At 40.7% G+C, this 23,644-nt stretch overlaps 1 protein-coding gene and 1 pseudogene across 2 annotated transcripts in view; both read left to right on the top strand.

Annotated features, from left to right (window-relative positions):
* Positions 1-744: 744 nt before the first annotated feature.
* Positions 745-23,499, top strand: LOC116056215 (annotated as a pseudogene).
* LOC116056214 (tripartite motif-containing protein 16-like) overlaps positions 787-23,644 on the top strand; it is a 30,145-nt gene continuing 7,287 nt past the window's right edge. Inside the window, exon 1 of one of the 2 annotated variants that reach the window (XM_036005800.1) lies at positions 787-805. The gene's annotated coding sequence lies outside the window, so the exon portion shown is untranslated. Of the gene's footprint in view, positions 806-11,919; positions 11,939-23,644 lie in introns of those variants that run through there. The other variant, XM_036005799.1, reaches the window with a different exon arrangement.

Raw genomic sequence — 23,644 nt, 5'->3', positions numbered from 1 at the left:
CAGGTGTTTGAGAGAGATAAGAACCACTTAGAGTTAAGGTCATTTTGATTTTACTCTGTCAAGAGCTTTAAAACTATAACGTTTGATTAACTTAATAACAGGACAACTCAGTCATTTAGTAACCTGGGGAGCCGTCTCCAAACCCTCTGATTCTAAGAAGAGTTTACCTCCATAAAGCTGAAGTCAGCAGAGTTTTTAAATGAGAAATGAGCTCTGTTGTAAACAAGTGTTGCTGCGTTCCTTATCATGTACTTTTTCTTTTTACTTTAGTACAAACTGCAGCTGCTCTTACAAAGTACATACTGTTGCCTGCAGTACAGTCTACAGACAGTCGGGACATAAAACTGTGATAACATCGCAGCTTGAACTTTGAGCCTCTTGCTCAGATATGCTGCACAGAGGATTGTGGGTCAGAAAAGCACGCTGGCTTGCATATTGCAAAATCCGACCGGAAGCATTAGAACATATATTTGGCATTGTGCTTTTGACATACTATGTATTGGGACAAACTAAATATTTCCCTCTCATACTAATGGTAGTATGGGCATAGCAACACAGCCAGTATCTCTCTCAAAGCGCTCCTCTTCCAGGAATGAAGCAGAACTTGATAACTCCTCCCTCCTCTACCTGCTCTCAAACACAGCCAGCTCCACTCTGTGCACATATTTCCTTGTTCCCTCCCCTTCAGAGCTACAGTTTGCAGATGGGTGTAACCAACATGCTGGGGAAGTACAACAGCCTATCACTGCTATGTTTAGATCAGAGCTCAGACTAGTTTCACTTCTCAGGAAGTGAGACTCAGACAGTCGTTGTCACTGAGCGAGAGGTGAAATGGCACAGAAAGGTGTTCAGCTGGACCGGGAAACCTTCTCTTGTTCCATCTGTCTGGATCTACTGAAGGATCCTGTGTCTACTCCCTGTGGACACAACTACTGCATGAACTGTATTAAAAGCCACTGGGATGGAGAGGATTGTAAGTACATCTACAGCTGTCCTCAGTGCAGGAAGACGTTCACACTGAGGCCTGTCCTGCTGAAAAATACCATGTTAGCAGTTTTAGTGGAGGAGCTGAAGAAGACTGGACTCCAAGCTGCTCCTGCTGATCACTGCTATGCTGGAGCTGAAGATGTGGCCTGTGATGTCTGCACCGGGAGAAAACTCAAAGCACACAAGTCCTGTCTGCAATGTCTGGCTTCTTTCTGTGAGAAACACCTTCAGCTTCATTATGAATCAGCTCCATACAAGAAACACAAGCTGGTGGAGCCGTCCAAGAAGCTCCAGGAGAACGTCTGCTCTCGTCATGATGAGGTGATGAAGATGTTCTGCCGTACTGATCAGCAGCTTATCTGTTATCTCTGCTCTGTGGATGAACATAAAGGCCACGACACAGTCTCAGCTGCAGCAGAAAGGACTGAGAGGCAGAAAAAGCTTGACGGGAGTCGACAAAACATCCAGCAGAGAATCCAGGACAGAGAGAAAGATGTGATGCTGCTTCAACAGCAGGCGGAGGCCATCAATGTCTCTGCTGATAAAGCAGTGGAGGACAACGAGAAGATCTTCACTGAGCTGATCCGTCTCCTGGAGAAAAGAAGCTCTGATGTGAAGCAGCAGGTCAGATCTCAGCAGAAAAGTGAAGTGAGTCGAGTCAAAGAGCTTCAGGAGGAGCTGGAGCAGGAGATCACTGAGCTGAAGAGGAAAGACGCTGAGCTGAAGAAGCTCTCACACACAGAGGATCACAACCAGTTTCTACACAAATACCCCTCACTGCCACCACTCAGCCAATCAACATCCAGCATCCATATCCATCCTCTGAGCTGCTTTGAGGACGTGACAGCGGTCGTGTCAGAAGTCCGAGATAAACTACACGACGTTCTGAGAGAGAAGTGGACAAACGTCTCACTGACAGGCACTGAAGTGGATGATTCACTGCCACAACCAGAGCCCAAGACCAGAGCTGATTCCTAAAATATTCACGTGAAATCACACTGGATCCAAACACAGCAACACACATGCTGTTATTATCTGAGGGGAACAGGAAAGCAACAGTAATGAGACAAACACAGTCTTATTCTAGTCACCCAGACAGATTCACTGACTGGTATCAGGTCCTGAGTAGAGAGAGTCTGACTGGACGTTGTTACTGGGAGGTGGAGAGGAGAGGAGGAGTTTATGTAGCAGTCGCATACAAGAATATCAGCAGAGCAGGGAGGTCAGATGAATGTGAATTTGGACAAAATGACAAATCTTGGGCGTTATATTGTAACAACAACAAATATAAATTGTATTACAACAAAGTCCAAACTCCCGTCTCAGGTCCTGAGTCCTCCAGAGTAGGAGTGTACCTGGATCACAGTGCAGGTATTCTGTCCTTCTACAGCGTCTCTGAAACCATGACTCTCCTCCACAGAGTCCAGACCACATTCACTCAGCCGCTCTATGCTGGACTTTGGTTTGATCGTTGGGTTAATTTTTATGGAGAGTCTGCTGAGTTGTGTAAACTGAAATAGACAGAAGTGTTTTAACTCTTCAACTTATTTAGTCTCCATGTTTGTTGCTGAGAGCTGATTGTTGTGACATTCTATTTTTTCGATAGATAGATTTTTGTTTCTATCAAAATTTTTTGTCACTTTCTTCGACATGTATTTGCTTTTCTAAACGTTTTAGTAAATTGGTTTGACGTTTGTTTTGCTTGTTTTAGAAGTGATGAGGTCTTGGGCCCCCGGACAGCTCAGTTGGTAGAACAGTGCGCCCATATATGGAGGTTAACTCATCGACGCAGGTGGCCCGGGGTTCGATTCCGACCTGCGGCCCTTTGCTGCATGTCATTCCCCCTCTCCCCTTTCATGTCTTCAGTTGTCCTGTCAAATAAAGGCCTACAAAGGTCCAAAAAATTATCTTAAAAAAAGAAGTGATGAGATTTTTGGGGAGCCCCAGAAGCTCTCAATGTGTTCAGTTGAGATCTGTTATTTTACCTTCGATTGTTGAAACAGGACGATATGTTAAAAAGATCTTTACCGAGATGATCTGTAAATATTAGTTGTTGTTTGTTATTCATGTATTTCTCCATGTTATGTATCTGCGGGACAAGAAGATGTCTGTTAAATAGCGGTGTCTTGTAATCCCATGTGGGACGGGCCAAATGTTAGGTGTGACCCAGAAATCAAATCAAACTAAAAGTGTATTTAGTTTCTCTTCCACTGCATGGCTCTGAAGAGAGAAAGCACCAGACCTCCTTTATCCTACACACTTTGTTCTCTTTGTGGATATTTGTAAAGAAATCTAGATTTACATTTATTTGTTTGGCAGACCAAATGTTGTTATCATAATCATAATAAATAACTCATTCTTTTCTTTTACATAGCTGAGATTCTGGTTCTGTGTGGACAGGGGCGGACTGGGACAAAAATTCAGCCCTGGCACCGTAGTCACACCAGCCCACATTACCATGCAGCCCCACCCACGGCATTCACTAATTACATTTGTGTACAAATGGTGAAATAATATAAGCAGTACCTAATGTAACAGATTTTTAAACATTTAATGTAAGTAACTGGCAAACAATGCTTACTACTTTTTAAAGAGCACACGTTTATAACAAATCTGTTGATGCCGTTTGTATTCTGTTACTGTCATTCTCTACAGTATGTTGTTCTTTGTTGTCACTGTCTGTCTGTCTGTCTGTCTGTCTGTCCGATTGTCCGAGTTTCTCTCTGTTGACACTGTACTTATTGTCTGTCTGGGTCTCCATATTTTCATCTGTTTTAACCATAGACTGTATATATTATTCATATTATACAGTCTATGTTTTTAACTCTCTAACTCTGCCATTTTAATATTTTTATGGCTGTCTGTGATTATACTTCAGCGTTTTCCCTTCCTCAGAATTGGCCTTTGAGGGGGTCCGGGGGTCCTCCCCCAGGAAATTTTTGAGGGTAAAAGACTTCAATTCCTGCATTCTGATACATTTTGGGCACCAATTTATGATAAAATTTCTATATTTATGGCAAGGAAATCATAAAATTCTGGTGGCAGGTAACATTTTAAAATACAAAATATAATGGAATATTATAATTTTCAATAGTCCAGTAAGGGACATGGCCCGGACAGACAAAGTCCAGTTGTTTTATGGGCTTTATGGTAACTTTTTTCCCCCAAAGAGCAAGTTGAAAAATGTAGGATTGACTTTCAGAGGCTACTGCTTTTACTGCTAAATTGTAGAATAACACAATCATGTTATGGATACAAAACATTATGAAGTGTGTTTTCTACATTCTATTGATCAAAAATGATCAGTGATGGTGCGAGGATTTTGAGACTACAGTGTAACGGACCACCACAGTTCATGCATACATGTGAACCGCGGATTAATTGCAGAGTTAAACCTACAAAGTGTAAAATGTGACACTACATGAATGGGGCACAGCAGAAAGACAGCGCAGAACGGTTCAGGGTTGTCATGTGTAGGCTACTCCTCTTCGTATCAGGTGTTAAAACCAAATGTACCAAAACACTGAATTAGACTACTATTTAATGCGACAACGAGTCGAGTAATGAAACTGTCAATTTAATACTGATGCCGTCAGACGGCCGCGCGGACAGACAGTCAGAGCTCCGGCAGAGCTCTGCGCCCGTCAGCAGCGGCTTCACGCTGCTGCAGCCGGTCCCCAAGAACATCATGATCACTGGGAAAGTCCGGTACAGCCTGAACCCTGCAAACGGAGATCCCGTTTGAAGGTGAAGTGCTTGATTTTGACTGAACGTCCCAATTTGAGTAACTTCTGATTGGGTCGGTCGGCCCATCTCGGGACTAGGCCGGCCGTTGCCAAATGCTTAATAATAATAATTATTATTATTATTAATATTAATATTATTATTATGATTATAACCATAGTGAAATCCTGCAAGCGATACAAAACGGCCTATGCGCTGTCAGTCTGTGTGTTCATGAAATCATTGAACAAGAGTCTTTGAACAGACTTTACTGATGGGATGTGTGAACAAACTGAAGCTTTCCATGATGAATAAACTAACATCAACAAAGTATTTTCTTCCTGTCTTCATTCCAGGGTTTCATACAAAGTTGACGGAGAAAATGTGAAACTGATATGAGATTATAACTGAGGCCCTTTTCCTCCTGAAACACCACAACGTACAGTGTTCATGTTTAGAGTCAGTCAGTCTCTGTCCTTTCAACTTTCCTCACTAAAACTGCTCCGTCACAGAGAAAAGAGCAGAGTTTTCTATCACTTGTTCACAGCGTTTAGGTAGTGTGTGTTAAAATAATTTAATAGTCATAGGCAATTTTAGACCCTTTTTTGGTGGGGGCTCAAGCCCCCCTAAATTTCATCCCAGCCCCCCTAAAAATTATAATATAAAACTTTTCTTTCTAATCAATTTTGGTGTTTCAAGTGAGTTTGCGAACTTGTCTGTTAGTGACAGAGGACAAACAATTACAGGTTCAAAGGGCTTGAAACAGGTTTAAGGTCCTGTGTGTCTGTCGCCGATGCTACGCACCTGTAACCCAGTAGTAGTAGTAGTAGTATGTTCCCCAAGGGGGTCCTTAAAACAATTAAACAGTAAATACAAAACACAAAATACAAAATACATTCACACATACATACATCACTGCCAAGCCTGACTACTCCAACAGCAATTGATCACCCCCTCCCCCATATACACACAAGTAAAAACACAGTAAATTTGCATACATCCCAAATATGCTGCTATTTTAGTAGATGCACAAACAGGAGCCAACTCATAAAATAAATAAATAAATCAACAAAAATCGTGATATGTCAAATTAGAAACAAGAGCAGTTTAATTGTAAATAATTGAAGACAGATGCCTTAAACAAAACAAAGGAAGTAATTGATCTAAGTGAGGTGGGCAAGGTATTCCAGTCAGATGGTGCTTTAAATTTAAAGGCATGTTGTCCAATTTCTTTGGAGATTCTGGGAACAAAGAAAAAGGGGTACTCAGTATGTCTCAGACTATATGTTGATCTATATGGGATTAAATGTTGTTTCAAATAAGTAGGATAGTTAAATAAAATTGATTTAAAGATATACTGCAGCCAGTGAGAATGACTTCTAGATTTAGGTGTTAACCAATGAAGCGACTCATACATCAGGCAATGATGGGTTCTATAAGGACACCTCACAACAAATCGACAGAGACTTTTATAGGCTACATTGAGAGGGATAAGATTTGTTTCAGAGGTATTCTGATAAATAACATCTGCATAATCTAATATTGGTAATAGCAGCTGTGAGATAATGCTTTTCCTAACCTGTAGTGTAAAACAGTTGATAGAACAATATAGTGCTCTCAGACTACAGTTTATTTTCTTAACAACTGAATCAATATGAGGTTTAAAAGAAAGCTGAGAGTCAAGCAAGAGACCAAGATATTTAAATTCCTCCACTTTCTCAAGTGTTGTTCCATCCAAGAAGTTAATTGAACAGATATTAACTGGGTGAAGAGAATTAAATTTAGTGCCAAATAACATGGTATGATTTCTTCTTATTAAGTTAAAGTTTGTTATGTGAAAACCATTTTTGAACAGCATCAAAGTCAGCCTGTAGTGAATGCTAAATATGTAAGATATCTGGTTTGGAGGAGTAGATCACTGTATCATCTGCATATAAATGAATATGACAAGTAGAGCAGGATTGTGGAAGATCATTAATAAAAATAGAGAATAACAAAGGCCTCAGAGATGAGCCTTGAGGTACACCTTTTTCAATAGTTATACATTTAGACTGACAACCATTATAAGAAACATACTGGCGTCTATTGTAAAGGTATAAGTTAAACTATAGTAAAGAATGTCTACAGAAGTCAATAGCAAAAAGTTTGTCAAAGAGAAGATAGTGATCAATCATGTCGAAAGCCTTTGTCAGATCAATGAAAGTAGGCATGTTATTATCTAAAGAAGAGAGTATATCATTGGTGAGATTAATAAGAGCAATGGTTGTAGAAAAATTAGGTCTAAATCCAGATTGGTGTGGAGATAGGATATGAAAGTCATTGACATATTGGGATATTTGATTAAAAATTAGCTTTTCAAACACCTTTGCTATACTATTAATGATGCAAATGGGTCTGTAATTATTGAGGTCAGTAGAGTTGCCACCTTTATGCCAAGGGGTAACTTTGGCACATTTCCAGATTGATGGAATTGTGCATGTGGATAAGGAAAGGTTAAACAAGTCAGATATAGGCTAAGCAAGAACATGAGAGGCAATTTTAATAAATTTAACTCCAAAACATCTGGGCCAGCACCACTACCTGAACTCAATCCACAAATAACCTGCTCGACATCAGCCGGGTGAATTCTGCTAAAGGAGAAGGAACTATGACATATAGGATTATGTGGGAAAGATTTCAGGATAGGGAAAATCAGAGAGCTGTGATCTGCTGATGGAAGAAAAGTACTGGCTAAAAGCATTGACAATTGTAGAAGAATCAGTGAGATTTTCATTATTGAGTCTAATATGAGAAAATTTGTTTTTAGTGGGTTTGTTAGTTAAACTGTTAATTTTATTCCAAAACTGTTTGGGCTTATTAAAACCATTATTTAAACAGTCTTTATAGTACTTAGATTTAGCATTTCTAGTTTTGGTTGTACATGTATTCCGTAAGAGTTTATATGAAATGAAGTCGTCAGAGTCCTTTGATAAGCGATATATTTCCCAGGCCTTATGTCTCTGTCTAAAAAGACTAATAAGATCACCATTAATCCATGGTAAGTGTCTACCCTTTTCCTTAATTGATTTCCAAGGAGCATGTCTATTAATGACATAATTTAGCTCAGTATAAAAAAGTTCCAAGCATCTTCAACAGTGGGTATTAACTGAAACCAGATTGTCTCAGTGACCACTCCATTATTTTTTGTGTTTGGAAAATCAAGGTACCTCATCTTCCACCAAGATGCATTAGGGTAAGACAATATAGAAATTTTAATAGTGAGCGTTTTATTCAAGATTTAACTTCCATAAAATGGGACAGGTAACACCCCTGATTTTAGGATTCTGTCAGGGTGGGTGACAAGAATCCAGTCTAGCAGAGATGGACTTGCGATCAACTCTAGTAGGCTCATTTATAAGTTGAGTCAAATTAATACTACCAACTAGGTTCCTGTCATTAAGGGAAGAACGATCTAGCCAATTACTATTAAAGTCGCTCAGTATTAAAAGCTCATTCTGGCGACCTAAAGAGTTAATGATAGACAGAATACATTTTGTAGATTCTGAAGAAACATTTGGAGGTCTATAAATATTACCTATAGTCAATTGTTTGTTTTCATGAAAAAATATTTTAATTAAGAGACATTCGAAATACTTTGGGTTTTCATTAGAGATAATAAGCTCAGAGGTCAAATTTGAAGAAACATATGTAGCCACTCCTCCTCCTCTGGAGCCTCTATCAGCTCTGTACAAGACATAATTATCAAGTTTCATCTCATTATCTGAAATATTGCTATTCAACCACGTCTCTGGAATTGTAATCACACTAGGTTTGTTATAAACAAGCCAAGCTCTTAAAAGATCAATCTTAGATGGAAGACTCCTAATATTCAGATGGATAACATATAAACCTTTAGCAGTACTCATTGCGCATACATGGCAGTAAAACAAGTAGAATGCATCGTTAGGACGTGTCATAAGTATATAGTAAAGAGAGGGGCAGAGGGCAAGGTCCAGTCTGCAAGGGAGCCATACAGACACACACACAGACACACATGCACTCATACACAAAAAACAAGCAAAAAACATTACACAAGCTAGCTAAACAAAACAAAAACGCTCAGTCTGCAATTTTAGAAGGGGTAATGTGAATGTAGTATCAAAGTTAAAGTACCCTATAGGTGGAAACGTTTTACTATAATTGTGCATATATCAGATATAGAACAATTTAAATACTAATCTGTCAGTCACTTCTCATTAAATTAAATTAGGCCTAAATTCCTATTATACTACCGAATTAACCATTTGAAATTATCAACTGTCACGAAATTCACAGTGTGACTGTACGACAGAGTACGTCCTGACGTTTTACGTCACAATTTAATTTACAGCAAAAAAAAAAATGCACACAGCATGAGCTGAATTTAACAACAAGCCGCATATTCTTTTCAGAAATCGTTTATAAGTCCCAGTAATTCAAATGCATGCTGTGCCGTCATAATAGTCTATGACAGAACAAATGAAAAAGATCTTCGGAAAAGAATAAGAGACAATATATCACCCAAGGAGTTATGGAGACTTCATATGGATATTCCGGAGGAATTCCTCCGCCTCATCAGGGCAGCGAAACAGTGCTGGTTTGCCATCAGTAATCACTCTTAGCGTGGCAGGATATAGCAAGGAATATTTTATATCCATATCTCTGAGCTTTTTTAATTGGATCAAACAGCCAGCGTTTCTGGAGTAGCCCAGCACTGAAATCCGGATAGATATGGACTCAATCACCCTTGAACATGAGCTCCTTTTCTCCCGTGCGAGTCGAAGGATCTTCAGTTTATCCTGAAAATTAAGGAATTTTACCAGAATTGACCTTGGAGAGGCTCTTGACTCAAGTCGGCGCACTGTGAGAGAATGGTGTGCCCACTCAATGATTAGCGGAGTTGGGAACTTTTCTTTCCCAAGGAGCAGCGTTATTAGCTGATTGATGAAGCCCACCATGTCATGGCCTTCGGCTTGTTCGGGGACATGCAAGAAGCGCAGGTTAGAGGCCCGACTTCGGTTCTCTGCTTCCTCCACTTTGTCTTTCAGGTAGGAGTTATCCTTCTCCAGTGATTTTATGCGATTTCCCAGATCTGATATATTATCCTCGTTTGAGCCGACTCTGTGTTCAAGCTCCAAAACTTGCTCTCCAAGTGTTGAAAGAGAACAATGTATTGCATTAAAGCTCGTTTGAATCTTGTTCATTTTTGAGTCGAAATGTAGCACCGTATCCGACTTTAGTTGTTGTACTGCGTCCCAGATACTGTTGTTGGAGACAGGTGGTTGTTCCATGGCAAGGGACAAAGGGATCAGGGCGCCAAACAAAAATTAGAAAAAAACGAGACTTTGATATAACAAATTACTCCATTAAGGAGCTAAAAAGTAACAGTATGAAATGAATAGGATCAAAAAACAGATGATTGGGTCTTGAAGGCCAAGAATAACTAATTTATGATGCATACTGAGTCTTCAGCAAGTGCTCACAACAACACTACCTCGGCCATCTTGACTACTAGTAGTAGTAGTAGTATCTTACCTGTGTACAGCAGTAGTAGTAGTATATTCCCTGTGTACAGCAGTAGTAGTATGTTCCCTGTGTACAGCAGTAGTATTATGTTCCCTGTGTACAGCAGTAGTAGTAGTATGTTCCCTACGCACCTGTAACCTAGTCAAGGAAATGATTAACAGAAATGTAGTGTTGGCCAATCAGAGGAGGTTGTCCAGGCTCCCGCCTTTGGCTGAGTCTCTATCTGATCTGTCAGAGGGAGAGCAGGAGACGGTTGTGAAGTTTAACGTTGGTAGTCCCCAGAGAAGAAGTTGGTCATTTCATGGTGCAGATTAGAACCCAAATCGAAACGTAAGAAACTAAAATTGCTGAGTCAAATTGGTCGTTATTACTGTGACTTATAAAGTGTCAGGGTAAGTTCCATCATAGTGTCAAAAAACGTTAGCTGACGTTGTTGTTCAGTAGCTCAGAGATTATCGGCTAATGAAATTACTGATTTAGCAGGGGGGAGGCACTGTCACATTCTCATTAGGGGCTGAGCCCCCCCTAAAGGTCTGATCCTAATCACCCCTGTTAATAGTGTATATGAGAGGCCCCCCTCTGAAAATCTTTTAGTAGCTTATTTGGGTTTTCCCATTTCACGCGGCCTACATATGATCATGGTACCTTCTGAAATTGTGTTTAATGATACAATGATGACGTGTGAAATAACGATGAGTTTGATCTTCTGAAATAACAAATTTGCTCAGTTTGCCTTTAGTTATATATGATTATTAATGATTAATGATAGTCATCTATGTGAAGACACTGATCATGTTAATGATTTCTCATCAACAATGACTTAACAAGGTGGGAAATCGATAATTTCAATATTCAATTTTCATTTTTAGAACAGGCCTGAGGGCTACTCATGTGGTCCATGGGGGCTACCTGCTGCCCGCGGGCACCGTGTTGGTGACCCCTGCTTTATAGTTTACTCTGTCAAGAGTTGTAAAGCTATGAAGTTTGATCAACTGAATTACAGGACAACTCAGCCATTTAGTAACCTGGGGAGCCGTCTCCAAACCCTCTGATTCTAAGAAGAGTTTACCTCCTAAAAGCTGAAGTCAGCAGAGTTTTTAAATGAGAAATGAGCTCTGTTGTAAACAAGTGTTGCTGCGTTCCTTATTACGTACTTTTTCTTTTTGATTTAGTACAAACTGCAGCTGCTCTCACAAAGTACGTACTGTTGCCTGCAGTACAGTCTACAGACAGTCGGGACATAAAACTGTGATAACATCGCAGCTTGAACTTTGAGCCTCTTGCTCAGATATGCTGCACAGAGGATTGTGGGTCAGAAAAGCACGCTGGCTTGCATGCTGCAAAATCCGACCGGAAGCATTAGGACATATATTTGGCATTGTGCTTTTGACATACTATGTATTGGGACAAACTAAATCTTTTCCTGTCATACTAATGGTAGTATGGGCATAGCAACACAGCCATTACCTCTCTCAAAGCGCTCCTCTTCCAGGAATGAAGCAGAACTTGATAATCCCTCCCTCCTCCTCCTACTCTCAAACACAGCCAGCTCCACTCTGTGCATATATTTCCATAGTTCCCTCCCCTTCAGAGCTACAGTTTACAGATGGGTGTAACCAATGTGTTGTGGTGTTTAGATCAGAGCTCAAACTAGTCTCAGTTCTCAGGAAGTGAGACTCAGACAGTCATTGTCAGTGAACGAGAGGTGAAATGGCGCAGAAACCTTCTCTTGTTCCATCTGTCTGGATCTACTGAAGGATCCGGTGACTCCTCCCTGTGGACACAGCTACTGCATGAACTGTATTAAAAGCTTCTAGGATAAAGGGGATGAGAAGAAAACCCACAGCTGCCCTCAGTGCAGGAAGACGTTCACACCGAGGCCTGTCCTGCTGAAAAACACCATGTTAGCAGATTTAGTGGAGGAGCTGAAGAAGACTGGACTCCAAGCTGCTCCTGCTGATCACTGCTATGCTGGAGCTGAAGATGTGGCCTGTGATGTCTGCACCGGGAGAAAACTCAAAGCACACAAGTCCTGTCTGCAATGTCTGGCTTCTTACTGTGAGCAACACCTTCAGCCTCATTATGAATCAGAGACATACAAGAAACACAAGCTGGTGGAGCTGTCCAAGAAGCTCCAGGAGAACGTCTGCTCTCGTCATGATGAGGTGATGAAGATGTTCTGCCGTACTGATCAGCAGCTTATCTGTTATCTCTGCTCTGTGGATGAACATAAAGGCCACGACACAGTCTCAGCTGCAGCAGAAAGGACTGAGAGGCAGAAAAAGCTTGACGGGAGTCGACAAAACATCCAGCAGAGAATCCAGGACAGAGAGAAAGATGTGATGCTGCTTCAACAGCAGTCGGAGGCCATCAATGTCTCTGCTGATAAAGCAGTGGAGGACAACGAGAAGATCTTCACTGAGCTGATCCGTCTCCTGGAGAAAAGAAGCTCTGATGTGAAGCAGCAGGTCAGATCTCAGCAGAAAAGTGAAGTGAGTCGAGTCAAAGAGCTTCAGGAGGAGCTGGAGCAGGAGATCACTGAGCTGAAGAGGAAAGACGCTGAGCTGAAGAAGCTCTCACACACAGAGGATCACAACCAGTTTCTACACAACTACCCCTCACTGCCACCACTCAGCCAATCAACATCCAGCATCCATATCCGTCCTCTGAGCTGCTTTGAGGACGTGACAAAGGCTGCGTCAAAAGTCCGAGATAAACTACACGACGTTCTGAGAGAGAAGTGGACAAACGTCTCACTGACAGGCACTGAAGTGGAAGATTCACTGCCACAACCAGAGCCCAAGACCAGAGCTGACTTCCTAAAATATTCATGTGAAATCACACTGGATCCAAACACAGCACACACACATCTGTTATTATCTGAGGGGAACAGGAAAGCAACAGTAATGAGACAAACACAGTCTTATTCTAGTCACCCAGACAGATTCACTGGCTGGTAGCAGGTCCTGAGTAGAGAGAGTCTGACTGGACGTTGTTACTGGGAGGTGGAGAGGAGAAGAGAAGTTAATGTAGCAGTCGCATACAAGAATATCAGCAGAGCAGGGAGGTCCCATGAATGTGGATTTGGATTCAATGACAAATCTTGGGCGTTATTTTGTTACAACAACAGTTATACATTTGGATCCAACAAAGTCCAAACTCCCGTCTCAGGTCCTGTGTCCTCCAGAGTAGGAGTGTACCTGGATCACAGTGCAGGTATTCTGTCCTTCTACAGCGTCTCTGAAACCATGACTCTCCTCCACAGAGTCCAGACCACATTCACTCAGCCCCTCTATGCTGGACTAAGGGTTTATGGTTATGATGACTTTTGGGGCCTTTTCTCGACTAATGGAGCCTCTGCTGAGTTGTGTAAACTGAAATAGACAGAAGTCATTTAATGGTTACATTCTGTTTGTTGCTGGGAGCTGATGGTTTTTTTTTTTCAATGTTTGCTTTTTTTTTTTTAAGAGATAAGATTTTTTTTTGGCTTTTCAGCCTTTAATTGACAGGACAGCTAGGTGAGAAAGGGGGGGGGGAGAGAGAGAGAGGAGGAAGACATGCAGGAAATCATCACAGGTCGGACTTGAACCCTGGACCTCTGCGTCAATTCATAAACCTCTTAGTACATGTGCACCTGTTCTACCCATTGAGCAACCCGGCCACTTTTCAATGTGTTTTTGACGTTTTTCATGTGTTTACACGTTTTTGTTACTTTATCTTATTTTTTTTGTTTCTATCAACAATTTTTGTCACTTTTTTCGACATTTATTTGCTTCTTTAAACGTTTTTGTAAATTTGTTTGACGTTTGTTTTGCTTGTATTGACGTTTTAGAAGTGATGAGATGTTTTTTGTACAAAGTACAGTGTTCATGTTTAGAGTCAGTCAGTCTCTGACCTTTCAACTTTCCTCACTAAAACTGCTCCGTCACAGAGAAATGAGCAGACTTTTCTATCACTTGTTCACAGCGTTTCAGTAGTGTATATTAGAGCGTTTAAAGGTCCCATGGCATGGTGCTCTTTGGATGCTTTTATATAGGCCTTAGTGGTCCACTAATACTGTATCTGAAGTCTCTTTATATAGGCCTTAGTGGTCCCCTAATACTGTATCTGAAATCTCTTTATATAGACCTTAGTGGTCCCCTAATACTGTATCTGAAGTCTCTTTATATAGGCCTTAGTGGTCCCCTAATACTGTATCTGAAGTCTCTTTATATAGACCTTAGTGGTCCCCTAATACTGTATCTGAAGTCTCTTTTATATAGACCTTAGTGGTCCCCTAATACTGTATCTGAAGTCTCTTTTATATAGACCTTAGTGGTCCCCTAATACTGTATCTGAAGTCTCTTTTATATAGACCTTAGTGGTCCCCTAATACTGTATCTGAAGTCTCTTTCCCGAAATTCAGCCTTGGTTCAGAATTACAGCCACTAGAGCCAGTCCCACAATGAGCTTTCCTTAGGATGTGCCATTTCTGTGTCTGTAGCTATTGAGGAGGAGAGTGGGGGGGGGGCAAGGTGGAGAGTGAGGGTCTGGCCTTGACCAACTACCACTTTGCTCATTTGAAAGCCACGATGTCTCTCTCTCATAGGTGGGCCAAATTCTCTGGGCGGGCAAAGCAGAGAAAGGGGAGGTAACCTTCCAGATCGGCCCATCTGAGCTTTTCATTTTCTCAAAGTCAGAGCAGGATACCCAGGGCTCGGTTTACACCTATCACCATTTCTAGCCACTGGGGGACCATAGGCAGGCTGGGGGAACTCATATTAATGTTAAAAAACCTCATCAAGTGAAATTTTCATGCCATGGGACTAGAGCTGGGCAATATATCAATATTATATCGATATCGTGATATGAGACTAGACATCGTCTTAGATGTTGGATATCGTAATATTGTAATATGGTAAGTGTAGTCTTTTCCTGGTTTTAAAGGCTGCATTACAGTAAAGTGATGTCATTTTCTGAACTTACCAGACTGTTGTAACTGTTCTTTATTTGCCTTTACCCACTTAGTCATTATATCCACATTACTGATGATTATTTATCTAAAATGTCATTGTGTAAATATTTTGTGAAAGCACCAATAGTCAACACTACAATATCATTGTGGTATCGATATCGAGGTAGTTGGTCAAAAATATCGTGATATTTGATTTTCTCCATATCAACCAGCCCTACATGGGACCTTTATGTAGTGTGTGTTAGAGCATTTCAATAGTGTATTTAAGGGCGTTTAAGATGTATGTTAAAATAATTAGTGTTCTGGTTTCAGAATGCTAAAGACAATTGAAGAACAATTAGATATTTCCATGGCAACTATCATGTTTTTGCCAAATGATGTACAGATGTGTAGTAATTCTATTATCTGAAATGTAGTGAAAATAGCTCCGGTAAATGGGATAAAAATCTCCTTGGGAGAAATAGATTTAGAGTGAGCCCCCTGGGACATTAAGTACTCTGTCAGTACTTTGCACACACTTCTTATTAAAGGTGCCCTGCCACACAAAACCGTTTTTACTGGTATTTTTTTTAAATATGTTAGGTCCATATGTGTTTGTGTTATGTCGTGAATGTGAAAATGAACTGCTACCTGCTATGTCAGCTCTAGCCACTGAAAAGATATAAGTTGAGAAATCAGGCCAATTACAAAAGCTGGTCAGTCTGACGTGGTGTTGCCTGAGCTCATTACTATTCATGAGCTCGGCCAGTTGCGCTGGGTAAAGGATGCTGATAGCCAGGCTCTCATTGGCTAGCTGTTAGCCAATCAGAGTTAACAAAGCAGCTTCGCTCGTTGAATATTAATGAGAAGAACTGCCAGAAATCGAGCTGAGTCTTCCTGCAGGCTTTCTATACCACGCTAGAATGGCTTGAAACAAGGTAACCAAGGCATTTTTTCCACAAAAATGTTAGAGTCCATGGTAGATCTTCAGACACACAAAGTAATGAAATACGTGTGGCAGGGCACCTTTAAAACTGATCTCACTTGTAATCTGTGTTGAATGCAGTGGTAATATGTTCCAGTTTGACATCGCCCTATACATTACAGTTTTCTTTATGGCATTAGTTTTAGGTAAAGGTAGTGTGAAGCGTCTCATGAAGGCTTGCCTAGTGTTGTGATAGTGTCTGTCATGTGATAATGTGAAAGGTCATCATGTGACGTGGGGTGGAATTCATTTCATCTTTCTATTTGCCAAATGATATATTCACAAGCAGACATTTTCTAATTAATTTCCCTAATGTTGTACCTTTTCTCATAGAACTAAAATCTCTCTAGTCACTTAGATTGTTAAACCTACATTGTGTAATTTTTTGAGTTGATTCTTAGCAAAAAAAAAAAATTTTCACAAATATGTGCTCATTCATGTGTAATTACTTCCACCATCTAATCAAAGTATTCTCGTAAGCGTAGAATCTGACATTCAGAATCATTCGGAATACATGCGAGCAAGTCGCTTGAATGACGGCCGGCATGTTGCGCCTCCATCTTTAAAATACATTAGCCAAAGAGGGACATACGTCCGCCTTTCGCACTTTTAGACTCAGTGTCACCGTGACGAATGCCAGGAGGTGATTACTCACCAGGGTTCGGGGGGCAGACACCGTCACCACATTTAAGAGTAAACTTAAAACTGTCCTCTAAGATAAAGCATATAGTTAGGGAGTGAGGAGTTGCCATGTCAGCCTAACTCGGCCCACCTGCTCTCTTCATAGTTGTCAGAATAATTTACCATATGATCAATAATATAACAAAAATAGAGGGAGGCAGACCAGTATAGCCCTATCCAGTTGGGGAGAGTTCTTGCCTGACCAGGCTCCTCTCCTTACCCTGTCTCTCTCAATTATGCTGTTATAGTTTTAGACTGCCGGGGGACTTCCTTAGACACACTGAGCTTCTCTCTCCTCTCTCTTTCCATTTTTGTGCATCCATGCCCCAGAAATGTTTGTTACTAACCTAACTCTGGAGAGCTTATTCCCTGGAGTCCTTATGTTTTTTTTTCACCCAGCATGGTTCCTTGGATGAGGGTGGCACCAAAATCATGGTTGCAGCTGTCGCTGTGGTCCTGCTGCACTCCCTGCTATTCTCTGTGGTGCCCTGCAGTGTCCTGCCACGTCCTGCTGCATCCTGCTATGTCCTGCTATGCTCTGCTGTGCCATGCTACATCCTGTAATGCCCTGCAGTGCCCTGCTATGCCAAGAACTACTATTTCTAGTCGCTGTTCCATTATCTTTATTGTGACTATTATTGCCACTGTTCATCACCAGCACCATCAGACACCCCCTACCAGGAGCCTGGGTCTGTCCGAGGTTTCTTCCTAAAAGGGAGTTTTTCCTTGCCACTGTCGCACTAAATGCTTGCTCTTGGGGGAATTACTAGAATTGTTGGGTCTTTGTAAATTATAGAGTGTGGTCTAGACCTACTCTATCTGTAAAGTGTCTTGAGATAACTTTTGTTATGATTTGATACTATAAATAAAATTGAATTGAATTGAAAAAGAGAATTAAAACGACAACGCGACAGGCAAAGCAACAAGACCAAAGTTAATATTGGAGTGGCTAGAACAACTGCGTGTAAACGATGGAGAAACTAAGAGCTAATTTCGGGTTCGGCCACCGTAGGAGTTAGAACGTGCTCGAAATGGCAGAGAGGGCTAGAAAGTAATACTTAGTTGGTTATCATATACAATTTCACCACTAGATGGGAGAAATTCTTACACAATGTAGCGTTAAACAACAAAACAAGTATTAAACCTCTGACAAATTGAGATTTCATATGTTTACATGTACCTCTTTATTTTTTTATGTAATGAATATGCTATTTTATTGTTTGTATTGTCTCCTGTGTTTTTTTATTCATATCTTTATGAGAATTACACATGATGTTTTGTGCTATTGTTGTTTACCTGATTCTTTGTATAAAGATATATTTGAAACTAAGTTCTTTGGTTTCACTTTTCACTTTCCTTACACCACTGCTGCAGAGCAATGATTAAAATATGTTTGACCTTTTGCAGAGTCCCCCTAACAAAGAAGGACAACCAGCACCACATCCTCAGCATACTGTAGGAAGTTAAAGTGTCAGCGTTGGACAGGGCTGGACTCGCCATCTAGTCGGTGGGCCGACGCACTTTTGGGCCGAATCACCAATATAATTTAAAGGCCTTTTTTTTTTTGGCCCGCGCCGGCCCATAAAGAACTGACAGTGGCCCATTGGTTAATTGTCTTTATTGGCACTGGCCTGACCCAATCAAATCCAGGAACCCTCTTCCCCACTGCCGACCTTGAGACACCTATTCTCAGCTTTATTGTAGCTTTTAGGAAGGGTTATGGTTATTGTATTTAGCAGACAAAGCGACAAAATATGAATCTTACAATAGTTAAAATTAACAGTACAGTTTTTAAAAGTTGCTAAGCCAATATTAAGCAAAATAGTAATAATAACAACTAGAAAATTCCGGAAGAAATTTTGACAGTGTGCCTACTACTTGGTGCACATCTGAATAACACTGGCTAACAGTAAATCTGCTGTTTGACATGTCCTGTAAAGAGAGGACAACACGGCCTACAGTAAAGAGTCTCCATGATAGAAGGTGTGTATCAGAACTTGTTGCTATGGTGATTTCCACAGTGAGGGAGTAGAGGAGGGAGGGGAAGACTTATCTTTAATGGTTCAAACATGTCCGTTTAATGATAATTATACCTCTCAAGTTTCTTCTGTAATTCAAAAATGTGGGTCCAAACGGCAAAAATATAATAATCACAACAGAGATAAAAGTCTGGCGAACGTATTGATGTGGTTTTTATGTTTGTGGTGTCAAATATATGTCACACAGAGCAGGTAACAAACAGTAAACAGTGATATTTTTTTTCATTGTTTCTATCGGCAGTTGGTATGAACAGAGCCAAAAGTTTAAGTCCGGTGGATTCCATAGTTACATGTCTGCAATCGGCACAAGATTTCCTACATATTGACCAACAATGATGTATGAAGAGTGAAAACTGTAGGGGAGAGCAATTTGTTTGGAAAAATTTCGTGAATCGTACGGCAGCTCCCCTCTCTGTCTTCCCCTCTAGCTCTCAACATTCCGGCCCCATGCACACACATAGGAAAATCCGAAAGGGTCAGAAAACTGGACGATACATAAACTGTGATTTGGTAGAAACCGTGCTTGATATCATAATGCCCATTCAGCCCAATAAACGCCAAAGTCTTGTCTTCGGTTTAAACTTTTAATTATTTTTCTACATTAAAGTATGGCGATACAGTATGTCCCCAAAGAGGGGTTGTTTTGAGCAATGTTAAGCGATTTCCTGAAGATTTCCCATTAAAGTCTATGGGAAATTTTGTGGCCGTTTTTTGCTGATTTCGTGAAAACCGTGTGGCAAATCTCTTAGAAAAGTCATAGCACACCATTCCCGATCATTACACACGTTTTGATGTATTTTGTGTGCATGTGTTGGTAACGCTCCGTGACTAGAAGTGGGACAAAAAAGAGGCGGAATAATAATAGTTATGGGGGATAATAGTCATTGCGCCGATTGCTGCTATTGTAGCCCATCGGCACACTGAATAATAACAAAAAAATAAATAAACAAATACCATAAATATACAAATCATAACTCTAAGAATGAATTAATTATTTAAGTGTAAGATCAACAGATAAGTCTTGAGACCCCTCTTGAAGGATCCAAAACTATCACATGAACTCAGAACACTAGACAACTCATATCATAGAATGCATGCATATTTTAAGAGGACTGTCTGCAGGGAATGTGTCTGACCAATCACGGTGGGTGTGGGCCGCCTGGGCCAAAAATGCCAGGGCCGATTTTTTGTCCCAGTCCAGCCCTGTTGTTCGATTTCAAACTCAGTGGTTTACAGAGAAAATAACAAAGGGGATAAAATGGCATCTTGTTATGCACCTGTGCTCAGAGTACTTATCTCTGACACATTTTACACACATTCTATTATTGTGAGATTATTATACAGCAATTTAAGGGTTTTATGACAATATTTAGTTTGATAACTTTCAGTTGATTTTATGTTGAGTTTTTTTTATTGAGCATATATATATATTATACAATTTTCAATCAACAATATAAGAGAGGCTCAAGTATTTTTGTATAAATGTACATATAAACCGAAACAAAACAGAGAAAAAGAAACAAAAACAAACATTGCGGGAGTAGAACACCAATTTTGTAGCAAGAAGTAAAATAAGAGTTTATACAAATAGAATGAAAGAAGGTAAGTATTTATACAGATACTGATTGTAAGAAGTCTATGAAGGGTTGCCAAATATTATAAAAACCTGAGAGATTATCCTTTAACAAATATCTAATTTTTTCCAAATGTAAAGTATTGGACATATCCCGGAGCCACATTTTGTCAGTGGGTATCGTCGGCCCTTTCCATGACTTTAGAAGTAACTTTTTTGCAGTAATAAGAGAGTAGGAGATGAACCGCTGCTGGGCTGAAGTCAATTTCTTAAATAACTGTGATGTGCCAAGGATAATCAACAATGGTTCCGGTGACAATATAGTCTGAAGAGTTCTTGACAGTACATCAAATACATCAGACCAATAGTTGGCGACTTTAGGGCAAGAAAAAAAGGCATGAAAAAGTGTTGCATTGAGGGACTGACATTTATCACAGCTTGATGAAGCGTTCGGGAAAATGCTGTGGATCTTTAGTTTTGAAAAATGAAGCCTATGTATGATTTTGAACTGTATAAGACAATGACTCGTATTACTGGAGCAGGAGTGTATGAATCTCAGAGGGTCTTCCCAGATGTCATCAGGAATATGGATACCCATGTCCTTCTCCCAATTATCTTTATATTTATTGGACGAGGGGGAAGACATTGTTTGTAGTTTGTTATATATATTAGAAATAAATTTATCTTCATATGGGGGTATAGTGAAACATTCGTCTAGCATAGATTGCGGTAGTGTCTCGAAACCTGGCAACTTTCAGTTGATTTTAAAGTAAAAGTAAAAGGAAACTTTAAGAGACTTTGAGGAAGAGTCAGAGATGTATGGAGACATCAACAAAACCTGAGGAGCCAAGAAGTATTTTACAACTAGAAATATGTTTTCTGATGTAGAGAATGTTTTAACTGAGGTGTCATTTAAAATGAGGAAACAAAGTCCAAACTCAAGGTGCCACTCCTCATCCTGGCATGACTCAAAGCTTGATAACCCCTCCCTGTATTGTATAATGACAAAAAAGCTGAACCTTGAACCTGGATCCCTTGATAAGACAGTCACACATACTGTAAGTCACAGTCAGTCAGTCATTACTGAGAGGTGAAATGGCGCAGAAAGGAGTTCAGCTGGACCGGGAAGCCTTCTCTTGTTCCATCTGTCTGGATCTACTGAAGGATCCGGTGACTACTCCCTGTGGACACAGCTACTGCATGAACTGTATTAAAAGCCACTGGGATGGAGAGGATTGTAAGTACAGCTACAGCTGTCCTCAGTGCAGGAAGACGTTCACACCGAGGCCTGTCCTGCTGAAAAGCACCATGTTAGCAGATTTAGTGGAGGAGCTGAAGAAGACTGGACTCCAAGCTGCTCCTGCTGATCACTGCTATGCTGGAGCTGAAGATGTGGCCTGTGATTTCTGCACTGGGAGAAAACTCAAAGCACACAAGTCCTGTCTGCAATGTCTGGCTTCTTTCTGTGAGCAACACCTTCAGCTTCATTTTGAATCAGAGACATTCAAGAAACACAAGCTGGTGGAGCCGTCCAAGAAGCTCCAGGAGAACGTCTGCTCTCGTCATGATGAGGTGATGAAGATTTTCTGCCGTACTGATCAGCAGCTTATCTGTTCTCTCTGCTTAATGGAGGAACATAAAGGCCACAAAACAGTCTCAGCTGCAGCAGAAAGGACTGAGAGGCAGAAAAAGCTCGAGGGGAGTCGACAAAACATCCAGCAGAGAATCCAGGACAGAGAGAAAGATGTGAAGCTGCTTCAACAGCAGGCAGAGGCCATCAATCTCTCTGCTGATAAAGCAGTGGAGGACAGCGAGAAGATCTTCACTGAGCTGATCCGTCTCCTGGAGAAAAGAAGCTCTGATGTGAAGCAGCAGGTCAGATCCCAACAGAAAAGTGAAGTGAGTCGAGTCAAAGAGCTTCAGGAGAAGCTGGAGCAGGAGATCACTGAGCTGAAGAGGAAAGACGCTGAGCTGAAGAAGCTCTCACACACAGAGGATCACACCCAGTTTCTACACAACTACCCCTCACTGTCACCACTCAGCCAATCAACATCCAGCATCCATATCCGTCCTCTGAGCTGCTTTGAGGACGTGACAGCGGCCATGTCAGAAGTCAGAGATAAACTACTGGACGTTCTTAGAGAGAAGAGGACAAATGTCTCACTGACAGGGACTGAAGTGGACGTTTTACTGCCACAACCAGAGCCCAAGACCAGAGCTGGATTCTTAAAATATTCACGTGAAATCACACTGGATCCAAACACAGCAAACACATGGCTGTTATTATCTAAGGGGAACAGGAAAGCAACATTTATGAGAGAACAACAGTCTTATTCTAGTTACCCAAACAGATTCACTGGCTGGTGGTATCAGGTCCTGAGTAGAAAGAGTCTGACTGGACGTTGTTACTGGGAGGTGGAGAGGAGAGGAGGAGTTTCTGTAGCAGTCGCATACAAGAATATCAGCAGAGCAGGGGGGTCGGAAGAATGTGGATTTGGATTCAATGATAAATCTTGGGCGTTATATTGTGAGAACAACAGTTATACATTTTGGTCCAACAAAGTCCAAACTCCCGTCTCAGGTCCTGAGTCCTCCAGAGTAGGAGTGTACCTGGATCACAGTGCAGGTATTCTGTCCTTCTACAGCGTCTCTGGAACCATGACTCTCCTCCACAGAGTCCAGACCACATTCACTCAGCCCCTCTATGCTGGACTACGGTTTTATTGTTGGCCTGGAGCCTCTGCTGAGTTGTGTAAACTGAAATAGACAGAAGTCATTTAAGGGTTAAATTCTGTGTTTTAACTCTTCGACTTATTTAGTCTCCATGTTTGTTGCTGAGAGCTGATTGTTGTGACATTCTATTTTTTCGGACATTTTGTTGCATTTTTTTTTTGTTTTTGTTTCTATCAACATTTTTTGTCACTTTTTCGACATTTATTTGCTTTTCTAAAAATTTTTGTAAATTAGTTTGACGGGGTTTTTTTTGCTTGTATTGACGTTTTAGAAGTGATGAGATGCTTTTTGTTTGTTGAGAAAATCAAACTCAGTTGAGATCTGTTATTTTACCTTTTAATTGTTGAAACAGGATATGTTAAAAAAAGATCTTTACCGAGATGATGTGTAGATATTAGTTGTTGTTTGTTATTCATGTATTTCTCCACGTTATGTATCTGCGGGAC

Source organism: Sander lucioperca, chromosome 10 (genome assembly GCF_008315115.2).
Source record: "Sander lucioperca isolate FBNREF2018 chromosome 10, SLUC_FBN_1.2, whole genome shotgun sequence".
NCBI classification, from domain to species: domain Eukaryota; kingdom Metazoa; phylum Chordata; class Actinopteri; order Perciformes; family Percidae; genus Sander; species Sander lucioperca.
Note: the sequence above shows the minus strand (reverse complement) of the source record. Positions and strands in the feature narration are given on the sequence as shown.